At 41.5% G+C, this 14,461-nt stretch overlaps 1 long non-coding RNA gene across 1 annotated transcript; it reads right to left on the bottom strand.

The window, feature by feature from the left end:
• On the bottom strand, positions 1 to 2,585 carry LOC142173349 (uncharacterized). The gene is made up of 2 exons (XR_012703114.1): positions 1,016 to 2,585; positions 1 to 726 (listed from the first exon to the last, which is right to left on the bottom strand). It is a non-coding gene; the product is annotated as an uncharacterized LOC142173349 (long non-coding RNA).
• Positions 2,586 to 14,461: the final 11,876 nt, after the last annotated feature.

Genomic DNA, 14,461 nt, shown 5'->3' with positions numbered 1-14,461 from the left:
AACGAGAAAAAACTATAATCAATAAGAAAGAAGGTGTTTGGGACTATATCTTGGACACCGAGTACACACATGCTTTGCTAGATTTTCCATCGAAGCCCTATCTATGTATTATTGTTCCATAGGACCAATAAAACCTTTGAACCATGGGGTAAATCTTCTTGGGTCTCCGGAAGACATTTACATTTGAAGGTATTTCTACCAACACCTGCCTCTTCGGGGTAGTAAAATATTTAGGTTCGGGGCATGGGGGTAAATTAGGTCAGGAAACGCAGTATGAGTCTACCTCGAACACAGCAGAATTATGTTTCAGAAGTTGTAGCCCATCTAGAAGGGCTTCAACCAACTCACCAAATCTTTCGTGCATGGGTGTCGTAGCTTCTCCTTCTAGCACCATTTGCTCTTTTCTAACTCTTTGCTTTGGGAGTGACTACAACTTGTCATCATCCTCGACGAGAATGGTACAAGGATCAAAATGAGAGAGAAGTTCATTTGCCTCGGGCTCATCTCGGAGTCAGGAAAGTGTAATTGAAGGCAGGACCCGAGGATTATTTTTCTCCTAAGTCCCCTATTTAGAACTCTTCTTTTTCTTCTGCTTCTTGGGTTTAGGGGCATAAGGCCCCTCTTTTCCGGCTTTTCTCTTCGGCAAGGATGACTATTGGACAAAATCCTGGGGGATCTCAAGATCCAGGACCTCAATCCGTACTGATGATCTTCTATGCTCGGTACCTGCAAAAGCAAAATGAGAGTGTCAGATATCTCAACGAAAAAGAGAATTTAGAGTACTTTGTGGTTGAAATATCTGCACCATGATTCTTTTATTCCTATCCTTTGATGATAGAGATCGCTTTCCATGTTCTCACTTCCATGGTCGCTGACTTCAAAATTTTGTCGACCCACTCCTTTATATATGGTAGAGGGCCAGTGACAAAATTCCGAGATGCTATCTATTATAAAGGCTAGAAGATCTTAATCTAAAAAGATGAAATAAAAAATAAGAAAAAGAGGAAGAACTTACGTTTGATATTCCACTTTCGGGGAAGGGGAGGTCCCTTCGCTCAAAATGTCCCAGGTTGGTACTTTAACAAATCTCCCATACTATTTGTGGTTGAAATCATCCTCTGTATTAACAAGAAGGGCGCGGGTGCCCCAACGTTATCATCGACCCCTTGTAAAGCTTGTGGCACTAAATTTGGATGAGATGCTTGAAAGTAAAACTTCTCGCACCGTTTCGACAAGAAACCTCAGGCATTCCACTTATCTCCACAGAGCTGGTCCTAGTTGACCCAAGCAAATATTGTATGCCTTATAGAGGTCCTTTACCATCGGATCCATGGACGGCTTAAATATGAGGGTGAATGGGTAGGTGAACACAAACGTGAAACCCTTCGGGTAGGTGGTTATGTCCTCATTTGCTTCAAGCAGGAAGACCCGAATCTTAACTTCCCAGGCACAACCTTTCAAAATTGTCGTAAGGTGCTTTTCCTGTAAATCCAGCGGTAAAGTCTCAATCCTTTTTCCGGAGAACTGCTCTAAGGAATGCAGGGATCAATAAAATTGATCGTTTTCGGGAGAACCTCAGCCATTTTTTGGCTTGTTGTGCTCTTTATTGCCTTCGCTAGATCTTCTGGCGACCTTGCCTTTCTTGGAAAGGACCGACATCAACTCTGTTGCGGCAGTAGCAGCCTGGAGAAGTCCACCTTCGTCGACCAGGGCTGATGACCCCACTCTCGCTATCCTAGTAGATTTTGTAGCCCTGCCTTTCCTAGTAAAGGCGAATGACTCTTCCACCATCGTATCCTCCACCGCCACAGTAATCGTCGATAAAGAAGAAATTATTGTAGTCTCGATAATGGAGGCCACCTAATGAGCTCAGACTAAAGTATTTTGAGAAGTCATTGGAAGTGATGATGAAAAGGTAAGGGAAAATAAGAAATCGAAATGTCGAAGGTTTCTTAGAAACGACAATGGAGTTGCAAGAGAATTTTCATAAAAGAAATTCAAGCAAAAAGTAGTAAAGACAAAGGAAAGGGTCGGCACTTATAGACACGATCATCATGACCTTGGTAACCGTTGTGGTGTTAGAACCCGTTGAAGAGATCCATGTGTCCGAAGCCTTAAATGGAAGTGACTGGACGTCCTTTCAAATTCAAAAACAATCACAGTTGCGTGATAAATCCCGCCTAAAAGTTCTTCTGAAATACGCCAAAAGATCACACCACTTCTTAGACAATTCTCGAGGATGGTGCAGAAAATAGGGATGATTTATATTGGTAAAATCTGGCTTTGATACGTGGATAATTTACATGGAGACACGATGTTGCCTAGGATCATTGTCACCCCGGGGATGATTGAACAGTGAAAATCTGCCCCCGTGAGATGTATCTTCGACCGACAACTCCTTTCGGGGAAACGGAACCAGTGCCCCAGTGAAGCACTAGAGGATGACCCCGGGGATACATTGGTGCAGCTGTGATCCGGAGTCTTGCTTGGTCTTCAACCATCTCTGAAATATTCAGAATCTATTTATATCCATTATACCTGACGCTTATCCCACAACCGACGAGTATTTCGGTAACCAATAGCCACCTAAAGCAACGTGTGGGAGTTTAATTAGGGATATGAATGTTAGGTTTAGGATATAAATACATTCACTTCCCTCACTTGTAATTGAGGCTAACTCCGCTCTACTTACTCATTATTATAATCTATTGTATTTCGCTCTTGTCAAGCTAGGAAATTAATCTTTACTTTGAAGCATTGTGGCTCATAAACAATCTCAATAAGATCATTTTTTCCGTTGCTTATTTGCTTTATTCGCATTATTATAGATTTTTATTGCTTATTTGGCCTAGCAAAATGGGTTATTCAACTTAGCTCTGATTTAAACCGCTTGTTAGTGACCTCACTAAAAATAAATATTAAATTTTTTTGTCCTGATATTAGTTTTGGGTTAAACAGATAGCCAATAAAAAATAGCACCGCTTGACAAGAACCTCACCCCCCCACCCCTTCTTTTCCTTTTTTCTGTCCACTTTTGTTGCATGTGTGATCGGCACCCAATGCCTTAAACTAATATCGAGCAAATCACAATAACATTCTACCCATTCAAGAGCAATGCAATATCATTTTCCATAAAAGCGTTGGATAATCATTTAACCAAATAGATAAGGTTTTCCAAAGTATTAATTACAAATGTTTTGTATAAAATTCGGTCAAAAACTATAATTTACATATAATTTATATGCAAGTTGTATACAAGTATGTTAGTTGTATATATTTCGTATGGCGTTTCTACATCCGACATACAAAATATATACAATTTGTTAATGTCTTTCTTCTTCGAGTTTCAATCTGAAATTCTAACCAAAACTACCTCGAATCTTCACCAAATTCTTTCAAAATTAAGAATATTTTCAATCATTTGCAACAACACCCCATCCAAACAAAGGATATAAATCAATCACCCCATCCAAACAAAGGATATAAATCAATCATTCGCAAATTTCGATTTTTGAATTCAAAGCTTTTAAGCTTTCTAATGGTTATCAATAAAGTTTAAGCTCATGTATGCACGGTATAATTCAGTTTAGTTTCAATTATACCGTCAATCAGCTTCAAATTAGTTCCAAACGTCACTCGTGTAGACAATGTCTTGTTTATTCATCAAAAAAACTTCTGGTAACCCATTTATGTTGGTGCTTCACATATGTATTCTATGGCTTTGAATCAGTTGGATCATTTTTCTTCACCGTTCTTCAAAGATCCGAGTATGTTCATCTGCAAAACCGAATCGAAGAGGAACTGAGAGAGAATATCTATACATAGAAGAAACATAGAGAAGAATGAAGCCTAAAATGGGTAATATGGGAGTCTAATATATTATTTTATATATAAATGATAAATTATATATGCTAATATAATTAAGTAATAACCTTACTATGAACGATAAATAAGTCTATAATGTAGTATAAATCGGTAAAAATTCCATAGTCAATTCCAAGTGAAAATGGCACTTGTGGTCTCAATATATTTCTTTCAATTCACTGTAACCTATTTGGCTTCGATACATCGTTAACGCTTTAACACTTGGAAAACAATTTAAGAAGTTGAAAACCAAATCATTAAATAAGTTTCAAACTTTAATAATGACCATTCAATTCAATTTAAGACCTAACATAAACGTACTATATGACTCAAAATTAATCTCAACTAATATGTATTGCCTAAAAAAAAACATTTCAGTTTATCTCTGAATGTGTTCCGAGCGTGTTAGTTTGTTTTAGCCAAGTTCTCACTATGTGATCTTTGGGTCTACCTCTTCCTTTTCTAGTACTTCCATTCATCATGATTTAGTATTCATAGACTGGTGCATTTAGAGGTTGGCGTAGGATAGGACCAAAACCATCTTAAGCGATCTTCTCCCATTTTATCCTTAATGTATTAGGTGCACCTCCTATCAAATTCGATCATTTCTAATCTTCTCTAATTTTATATGAACGCACAACCATCTCAATATTCGCTTCCCTGCGACACTCATGTTGTGCTTATGTTAGTCTTTTGCAGTACAATATTTGCTCCTACATAACATTGTCAATCAGCGCTGCCTTTATTTTGGTACACATAATACTTTGGTTAACACTTTTCCTTGTCAACCATCCTATTGTTATTCTATATGAAACATCAATGTCAATTATCTCCATTTTCCTGGAACGTTAGAGCTTAAACATCAAAATTATTGGCATTAGGCATTGCAATCCCGTCTATCTCACCTCATTCTTTAGCAAAATTAATTTTTGTCTTTAGCAAAAATCATTAAAAATGGCAGATAACGGTGTTAACAACAGCACAACATTGAGGCCCAACGAAATCAGCCTCAGCACAAGGATTCAACCAGCGATACCCGCAACGAGGGGAAGGATGCCACGCCGGTCCATAGTAGCCGATATCCGCGACACGCTCGGGAGGCGACTCCTGATGATGCTGAAGGAGAGCACGTCGTTGAAGAAATCAGGATCTTGAAGGAGCAACAGGAGGCCATTATAGACCATATCACATGACAAGATAAGGTCATGACGGAGCTAAAGCAAGCGTTGTCTGGCGCTTCCAACAACGCGAATGGATGAGGTCCAGTTCTTCTTGTTGCTCCCGCAAATCAAACAGCGCAGAGGATCGACAATAACACCCCGAGAGGCGAGATCGGCTGTAATAGGGTTGGGGGGAGTGGATCCGGTCACCACAACGAGAATGATCCCTTTAAAATCGAACGCATGTTGTTTATGAGGGAAGTAAACGCCTAAATGAATCAAATTTCGGGCGCACCACCAATGTTGAAAGGCCCAGACACAAAGAAGTGCACGCAATTGCCATACAAACTAAGCGCGGCACCAGAATTGATCCCGAAGTAGTTTAAAATGTCAGCCATGCCGAAGTATGATGGGACTTTAGATCCTCAGGAGCATATCACCACCTATACATCGGCGGTGAAGGGGAACGATTTAGCTCCCCACGAGATTGAATCAGTTTTGCTAAAGAAATTTGGGAAAACTCTTACGAAGGGAGCCCTGACGTGGTATTCGCTTTTGTCCGAGCATTCCATAGGCTCTTTTGAGATTCTCGCGGACGCTTTCATCAAGACTCATGCCGGGACTAGAAAGGTACAGGCCGGAAAGGCCGATATATTCAGGATTGCGCAAAGAGAGTCCGAGTTGTTGCGGGAGTTTGTAACCATATTCCAGAAGTAATGGATGTTATTATCATTCGTACCGGACGAATGGGCGGCCAAAGCATTCACCAAAGGTTTGACTCCGAGAAGCTCTGATGCTTCACGAAAACTGAAGGAAAGTCTAATCGAATTTCAAGCGAAGACAAGGGTAGATGCTCACAACTAATATGAATCCAAGATAAGAATCGAGGATGATCAGCTCGGTTTCCCAACTTCAACCAAGGGTCGTGACTAGGAAAAGAATAAAGAGAAGTCAAGAGACAGTTTCGACTCGGATCGACAGTCTTCAATGGGTCAGTTTTTACCCTATGAACGGGCCGAAGGACGCTGTATAGGTTGTTGATCGGCAGATAGATTCACCACCGACAAGAGAGTTGATCGCGGCCAAAATAACAAGTCATTACAGGACAAGGAAATATCAATTTTTCTGAGTACAACATTAACGTCAGCATACTGGAGCTGGTGTCGGTTATGAGGAACATTAAAGAAGCATGGTTCCGGAAGCCAATGAGATATGATCCCAACCAAAGGGATCCTAACTTGTGGTGTGAATACTACAGGACAAATGTCACCGGAGTAGGGACTGTCGGCATCTGCGCGAAGAGGTGGCGACCTTGCTGAAAAACAGCCATCTTAGGGAATTCTTAAGTGATCGGGCTAAAAACAACTACAGTCGCAATCGTGATAATCCGGAGCCTTCGAAAGCAGGAAAAGATCCCTCGTGCCTGACGATCAACATGATTGTTTTTGGGGGGAGGGGGGAACGAGATTAACATGGTGACATTTACGGCGACAAAAAAAACGTCAGTGACCCACAGCAAGAGACTCCGAGAAGTCGCTGAAGATGACATTACCTTTACGGAGAAAGATGCGAATGGACTACTGCTTTCGCATAACGATGCCCTGGTAATCTCTCTAAATGCCTTAAATTTTAAAATTAAACGTGTTCTGGTGGATCCAGGAAGTTCGGCCAACATCATACAATGGAGGGTGTTGGAGCAAGCCAAGCTCACCGGAAGCATCATTTCGGCCACAAAGCTCATCGTCGGGTTCAACCTAGCAAGTGTAACAACCCGAGAAGAGATCATGCTGCCCACGAATGCCGAGGGGGTGATGAAGACGACCCTTTTTGAGGTAGTGGACGGCTATATGGGCTACAATATTATCTTGGGTAGACCATGGTTTCACGAGATGAAGGTTGTACTATCAACATATCATCAGTTGCTGAAATTCCCCAACTCCCATGGAGTTAAAGAAATAAGAGGTAACCAACCGGCAGCAAGGGAGATGAATGTAATCTTGGTCTTCAGTAGCAAAGGTAAAAAGCCTGTGGCATAGCAATTACGGGAACCGGCACCTGCTCCCGAGCCGAGCGAAGTCAACCACGGGAAAAGTCATCAGAATCCTATCAGGTACCAAGGTATTTTCAGGTACTAGAAGAGAGGGACGCAACAAAATCTATAGCAGAGGAACTTGAACAAGTCTCATTATTCGAAAAGTTCTTAGAAAGGAAGTTCCACTTGGGGACAGGACTGCACCCCGATCTAAGGTCTGGTTTTATTGAATTCCTTAAATTTAATGTCGATTGTTTTGCATGGTCACATGTTGATATGATAGGTATACTTCCAGAAGTGGTCGTACACAAACTAAGCTTGGATCCCAGCGTCCTCCGGTAAGACAGAAAAAACATCTTGTTGCCGAGGTCAGAAACAAATTTATCAAAGAAAAGGTAAACCGCTTGCTTGATATCAGTTCAATCCAAGAGGTAAAGTATCCTGATTGGCTAGCTAACGTAGTAGTAGTTCCTAAGAAGAATAATAAATTTTGCATATGCGTAGATTATATGAACTTAAATAAGGTATGCCCAAAAGATTCGTTCCCATTGCCAAACATTGATCAAATGATTGATGCAATGGTCGGACACGAGTTAATAAGTTTCCTCGATGACTACTCCGGGTACAACCAAATCAAAATGAATCCGGAGGATCAGGAAAAAACTTTTTTTATCATGAATTTTGGCATATATTATTACAATGTGATGCCCTTCGGGCTAAAGAACGCCGGATCCACTTATCAACGGCTCGTGAACAAGATGTTTGAAAAGCAAATAAGAAAAACCATGGAAGTTTACATAGATGATATGATTGTTAAGTCTTTGAACGCAGGTGATCATCTTAAACATTTGCAAGAGACTATTGACATCTTAAGGAAGCACAATATGAAGCTTAACCCTGAGAAGTGTGCGTTTGAGGTCAGCTTCTTTAAGTTTCTGGGATTCCTGGTGTCACAAAGGGGGATCGAGGTGAATCCCGATAAAATTAAAGCCATCGAAGACATCCCGGACCAGTTGTCGAGCATGAAGGAGGTCCAAAGGTTTCCAGGGAGACTGGCTGCTTTGGGCAGATTCATTTCACGGTCTTCAGAGAAATGTCATCACTTCTTCTCGTTGCTCAAAAGGAAGAACAACTTCGAATGGATCCCGGAGTGCCAGCAGGCTTTGAGGGATTTGAAAAGGTATTTGTCAAGTCCTCCGTTATTGTCAAAATCGGAGGAAGGTGAACAACTACCGATATACTTAATGGTCTCGGAGGTTGCGGTAAGTATTGTTTTAGTCCGTGAGAATGAAGGTACGCAATCTCCTATTTCCTACGTTAGTAAAATTTTAATGGGAGTAGAAACTCGCTACCCACATCTGGAAAATTGGCCTTAGCCTCGTAGTAGCCGCTCGAAAGCTAAGGGATTATTTCCAATGTCACCTGATAGCTGTGGTGACCACTTTTCCCCTGTGGAATATTCTTCATAAACCTGAACTCTCAGGTAGGCTGGCCAAATGTGCCGTCGAAATGAGTGAATTTGACATAGAATACAAACCCAGGACTGCAATTAAGTCATAGGTTTTGGCCGACTTTGTGGCCGATTTCAGTCCAAGACATTTACCTTTGGCTACCAAAGAAGCAGTAATGGTATCGGAATCGACATTAGGAGTTTGGACCTTGTTCGCGGACGGAGCTTCCAATGTGAAAGGGATTGGGCTCAGCATAGTATTAATCACACCCTCGGGAGAAACCCTGAGGCAAGCCATAAGAACCGTTCCTTTAACTAAAAATGAAGCGGAGTATGAAGCTTCGATTGCAGGACTCAAGCTAGCTCGGGGACTAGATTCTAAGGTCATCGAAATCAAGTGCGATTCTCAATTGGTAGTAAATCAGGTATGCGGGATCTACAAAGCCAAAGAAGAATGCATGCAACAATATATTATAAAGGTTCAGGCTCTACTCGCTCGGTTCCAAGAGTGGCCAATTACGCACATCCCAAGGGAAGAGAATGCAGAAATAGATGCACTAGCCGACCTTGGTTCGTCTATGAAAATGAAAGGATCAGACTCCAAGACGATCGTGCAGCTTATGCACTCGGTGCTAAACGCAGATAGTTATTATGAGGTAAATGCGACCAATCTAATCTGGTACTGAAGAAACTAGATTATTGACTCTCTCGAGCACGGAAAGTGCCTGAAGATCCCAAAGCATCTCGAGCACTACATATTAAAGCAGCTCGATACAGCTTCAAGGGAGGTCAATTGTACAAAAAATCTTTCCAAGGCCCATTGGCCCAATGTTTGGGAGCCTCCGAAGCTAATTATGTTATGCGAGAAATCCACGAAGGGATTTGTGGAAATCATTCAGGCGCAGATTCCTTAGTACTAAAATTAATAAGGGCAGGATATTATTCGCCCCGGATGGAACAAGACGCCAAAATTTATGTTCAAAGATGTGATAAATATCAATGCTACGCACCGTTGGTACATCAACCAGTAGAGCCATTGCACTCAGTTTTGTCACCATGGTCGTTCATGAAGTGGGAAATGGATATTGTCGGACCACTACCAGCGGCCCCCGATAAGGTAAGATTTCTTTTGATTTTAACTGACTATTTCTTTAAGTGGGTTGAAGCATGTCCTTACCAGAACATCGGCGAATGTGAGGTGGTAGATTTCTTGTGGGAGAACATTATTTGTAGATTTGGGATACCAAAAGAAATAGCCTGCGACACGGGCCACAATTTATAGGCACAAAAGTCACAAAATTCCTCGAAGACTTGAAAATCAAGAGGATCACATCATCACCCTATCATCCGAGCGTAAACAGCGAAGCAGAATCAACGAACAAAGTGATTATACAAAGTCTCAAAAAGAGACTGGAAGCAGCTAAAGGTAAATGGCCCGAAGAGCTGCCAGGTGTACTATAGGGGTACCGAACAATAGCCAAGTCGAGTACGGGGGATACTCCTTTCTCTCTTGTATACAGAGAAGAAGCCCTTATCCCGGTGGAAGTATGGGAGCCTACCTTGAGATATTTCCAGGCAAACGAAGAAGCAAACAATGAAACAATGTTAGTCAATTTGGAGTTGCTCGATGAACGCATGGACGTGGCGCACGCAGGGATGGCAGCCCAAAAGCAGTGAATAGAAAGATATTACAATGCAGGGAAGCACGTAAGGATATGGGAGACTTGGTTTTAAGGAAGGTAACTCAGAACACCCGGGAGCTCAATGCAAGGAAGCTAGGTCCAACATGGGAAGGCCCCTTCTGGATTTCAGCTGTTACCGAGAAAGGATCATACAAGTTATAGAATCAAGATGGAGAAAAGTTGCCAAGAAACTGGAACGTGGCACACCTCAAGAGATACTATTACTGGTGAACATCACTTATACTGAAAGTATGTGCTTCACTCTTTTTTTCTTCGTCCAGTTTTTGTCCCAATTGGGTTTTTCTTGCAAGTTTTTTAACAAGACAGCAACGGAAAGCATAATACAAAGGAAGCTTCATCAACAGCAATAAGACCTTTAAATGGAAAGGCACACAAGCGAAGAACCACTACGAAGCGGATAGCTAGCCATTTGCTCAATAGCAAAGTTCCTATCAGGAAGTAAAATTTCGGTGTAGAACAGAGATTACCTGATCGTTCACAAGTGAAATCCACCGGGGTATTGTTAGTTAATCTTTGGCTCGATAGCATAAATTCCTAAGGGGGAGTGAAAATTGCTATCGAACTGAAGATTATCTAGTAATTCACTAGTGGAATCCTCGAAGATGTAAAACTTCCAGTGTTCAAATTCGCATTCTTCGCTTTCGAATACTGGGGGAATGATACGAGGATACGGCAACAATGACTTCCACGTTACTCGGAATACAAAAACCGAAAATATAATTATATCATCGAGACTGGGGGCTGCGCAGCCAGCCCCGAAGAAATAAGTTGTACAAGTTAGCCACAATAAATAGAAATTTCTTTCTTTTTAGCACAACGAATGCTTATGTACTTTTGAAAATTGAAGGAATAAAATAAAGTCATTTTATTTCTGTCTTGTTTCTTGTCTGAACGATGAATTGATTTTATCATTTGAAAGTTAAAGAAGTACTTCAAATGTTAGTGCCGTAATGAACAGGAGACATCCTCTTCAAGAGTATAGTAAACATAAGAGGCCCCTCTCTTATGAAAAGCCTCATGTTAAAGGGTTGATTTCAGAAGAACTTGTGCATAAAATCCAAACGCTTTCGGGGGAAATACACCCAAAGCCTAGCACAATTAGACGCAAATGCTTAAACAAAAAAAGATGCAAAGAGCAGAGTTGCACAAATATTTAAATGAAAATATGTAGAAAGGGAAACTTATATGATACTTGAACGAAAAAGTGATTTTATTTACAAAAAATGTGCCAAACAGCACAAGTACAAAAGTTTGAAAGCAAAAGCTAAGTTGCTTCATCTCCGGAACCCAGAGGAAGAGAAGCATCTACACCTCTAGGAGAATCAGGTAGATATGGTGCCAACTCGATATTTTGGCCTTCGACATCATCACCTTATGGTTCCTCTTCAATTCCTGAGAACTCAGAACCGGAACTAGAAGAATCGGTAGCATCAGGCCGAGCCGAAAGACCCATTTTCGCAACTAACTCCAGCACACGAGCCTTAGCTATTTCGCATCAAAGTCAATGACGCCCATTTTGGCCTCTTACAAAGTTTTTCTCCTCATGTTGTACATAGCATATGTTTTTTCAACAATGAGGGAAGCCGCTCGGTGCTGAAGTTTTTCCTTAAGCTAGTTGACCTCAGCAGAAAGATTTTCCCGCGCATACCTAATGGACCGAAGGCTGACATCAAGATCACGGATAGTGGAGCTAAAAATTTAGTTATGTTCAATGGTCCTCTTATGCTTCTCTTCCAATTGCGCATACTTCGCCCCAGCAGCAGCAAGCTCTTCAACTTTGGAGTTTAAGGTCGCCTCCAAATTATTCAATCTTTCAGCGAAGGCAACCTCACGATCGGATGCAGCAAGAATGACATTATGAATTTCAACATATTTGGCCCTAGCCTCTTCAAATTTGGCCCACAATGGGGAAACCTCCTGGCTAAGGGTCATTACTTCTTGCTCGCTTTGCTGCAACCGAGACTCCAACTCAACAGCCTCAGCAGCTCGAGCTTCTAGTTCTGAGAAGCAAACAATAGTTTGATCCCGCTCAGAGGTAAGTACCTCCTTTTCATGAACCAGCCTCTGAAGACCCTCAGAAGCAAGGAAGCTGGCCTACAAAATAAAAACGCAAGTTCAAGATCCTACATATCAAAGATAGAAGAAATAATGTAGGGAACAAAGAATATACCGTTGTCGCGTTGTACATGGCATTGTTCAACAAGCACTCTCGAGAGAGAGTTTATATCTTTTCCCAATCTTTCTCTGAAGCGAGGGGCTTCAGGTAGTTAGCAAGTTCCACCTGCCGGGACAACATATTGCATCCAGTGGAAATCGAGAGGGTGGCGCTCCTCCTCCTTTGGGGATCTTCTGAGGGGGCAGCATAATTTTGCCCTAGGTTCCCATAAACTGGGGACTGGGGAAAAGGGACATATTCCTCTCGGGCAGTTGCAGCCGACGGAAATAATGAAGCAGCTGCTGGTGGTGAAGGCAGAGTTGGAGTAGAGGGAGATGAAACTGATGGCGTTGAAGGATGAAAACACGGTAAGCGCAGTGCTGGTCGTTGCTTGTTCATCAACCAAAGACGGTAGAGACCATGTACTCAGCCTCACGATACCGGGCACGATGATTGGGATTCGGAAGCAGGAGTTGGCATTTTCCACCATCTCATACTCCCCCGAGAGTGCTGAGGCATCATCTTCGGTTAGTATAACTAACTCAACAGATTGAGCAGTCTGTTGAGCTGAGAAAGGTCATCGTCTTCTATGTAAAGAAGCCCCCTCCTTGCTAGCTTCTCCATCATCGCCAATCATCACTGTGTCTATGGCATGCTCGGGCGGAGAGCTCATCACCACAACTTTCGGGGACGATTCGGGAGCGGCACTCTTTGCCTTTTTATTCTTTCCCTCGGTCGCGGAGGAACGCCTTCTTTTTGGTTGCTTGTTCTCCGACAGGGGACTCCGAGAAGAAGCACTTGCACCGGAAGCAGACTCGGAGATACCTTTTCATGTAAAAGCCTCATACGGCAGCCTTGCCGCGTCACCAGGATTAGCCAAAACATCCTCCTCGGGGACGACAACTGAGCTCTGTGGTAGACCTGAATTCAACAAGAAAGAAAGGGAGTAAAGGTTTCGCTAAAGAAGAAGGTTAAAGAAAAGCTGGAGATAAATTACGAGTCAAATAAAGAGATTTTGAGAAAGTTTGGAGAATTAAGAAATGTAAATGAAGAAGTTTGATGCGTATAAGTAAAGGAATAAGCTGCTAAAATCGTGGCCATAATTACCTCGATAACCGGCAAAAGTGATGCTGAATTGTGAGATGACGCGTGTTCGGGGTATTAAATACAGAGAGACGTGCATCTAATCAACCGCTAGAAACTTTTCAGAGGGCGTTAGAAAGTTTCCCGCCAAAAAAGATATTTGTACTAACTTCCTGGTGACACAAAGTTATGCCACCGAAAAGCAGGGGGATTATCTATATGGGGTAAAATATATTCATATTTAATGATCGCATGAGAAAGTGAACGTGGAACCGAAGACAGAAGATAGCTAAACCCGAAAGCAATGATCTCGTTTGTCATCGGAGAGAATGATATTCATAAAGATAAAATAAATGTTGTCATCCGGTAATATTCAATGAAGATATTCTATAGCATTAAGTGCATGATCTGTTACAAATAATATGGTATTTACTACCCATCATTACACATTCTTCAATGGCCCTCATAATTGTCATTAAAGAGGAGCTTGATCCTAGGACCTTGTTCCTTAGTGTAACTATAAATAGTGAGCTCTATCATCATTGAAAAGAGATGATATTCTGACAAGCATATAATATACTTCATCTAAAGCTCAAATAATATTTTACTTTCTTGCTTATTTGCATTGTTCTTATTGCTCCCGGTAGTTCTGCGCCCGAAACCAAGATATCTTCCGTTTATTTCAATTTTACAGCTAAGTCTTATATTTCTGTCAAATTCAACTTTTATTTTTGGATATATATATTAAGTTGCATTATAGGCCTCGAACATAGAGAATATTTGTAAGAACCAAATTGTCTTCAAGCCTGCGGTTCCTTTATAATTGCTACCGCGTTGTTTCCATTCCGCAAAGTTAGGGGGCATCTTGGCATTTTTTGCAAGTTACTTAAAAGTTTTAAACTACTTGTCGTATGATTCGATGCCCCTAAATCAATGATCCAAGATGTATTTTCACACTTACCTGTCATCTTCTCACTTGAATTTAGCTATTGGTAATATTGCAAACAAAATCTG

The sequence above is a fragment of the Nicotiana tabacum genome, chromosome 19 (assembly GCF_000715075.1).
Source record: "Nicotiana tabacum cultivar K326 chromosome 19, ASM71507v2, whole genome shotgun sequence".
Lineage (NCBI taxonomy): Eukaryota > Viridiplantae > Streptophyta > Magnoliopsida > Solanales > Solanaceae > Nicotiana > Nicotiana tabacum.
The sequence above is the reverse complement of the archived record's forward strand: the minus strand, read 5'-3'. Positions and strand labels throughout refer to the sequence as shown.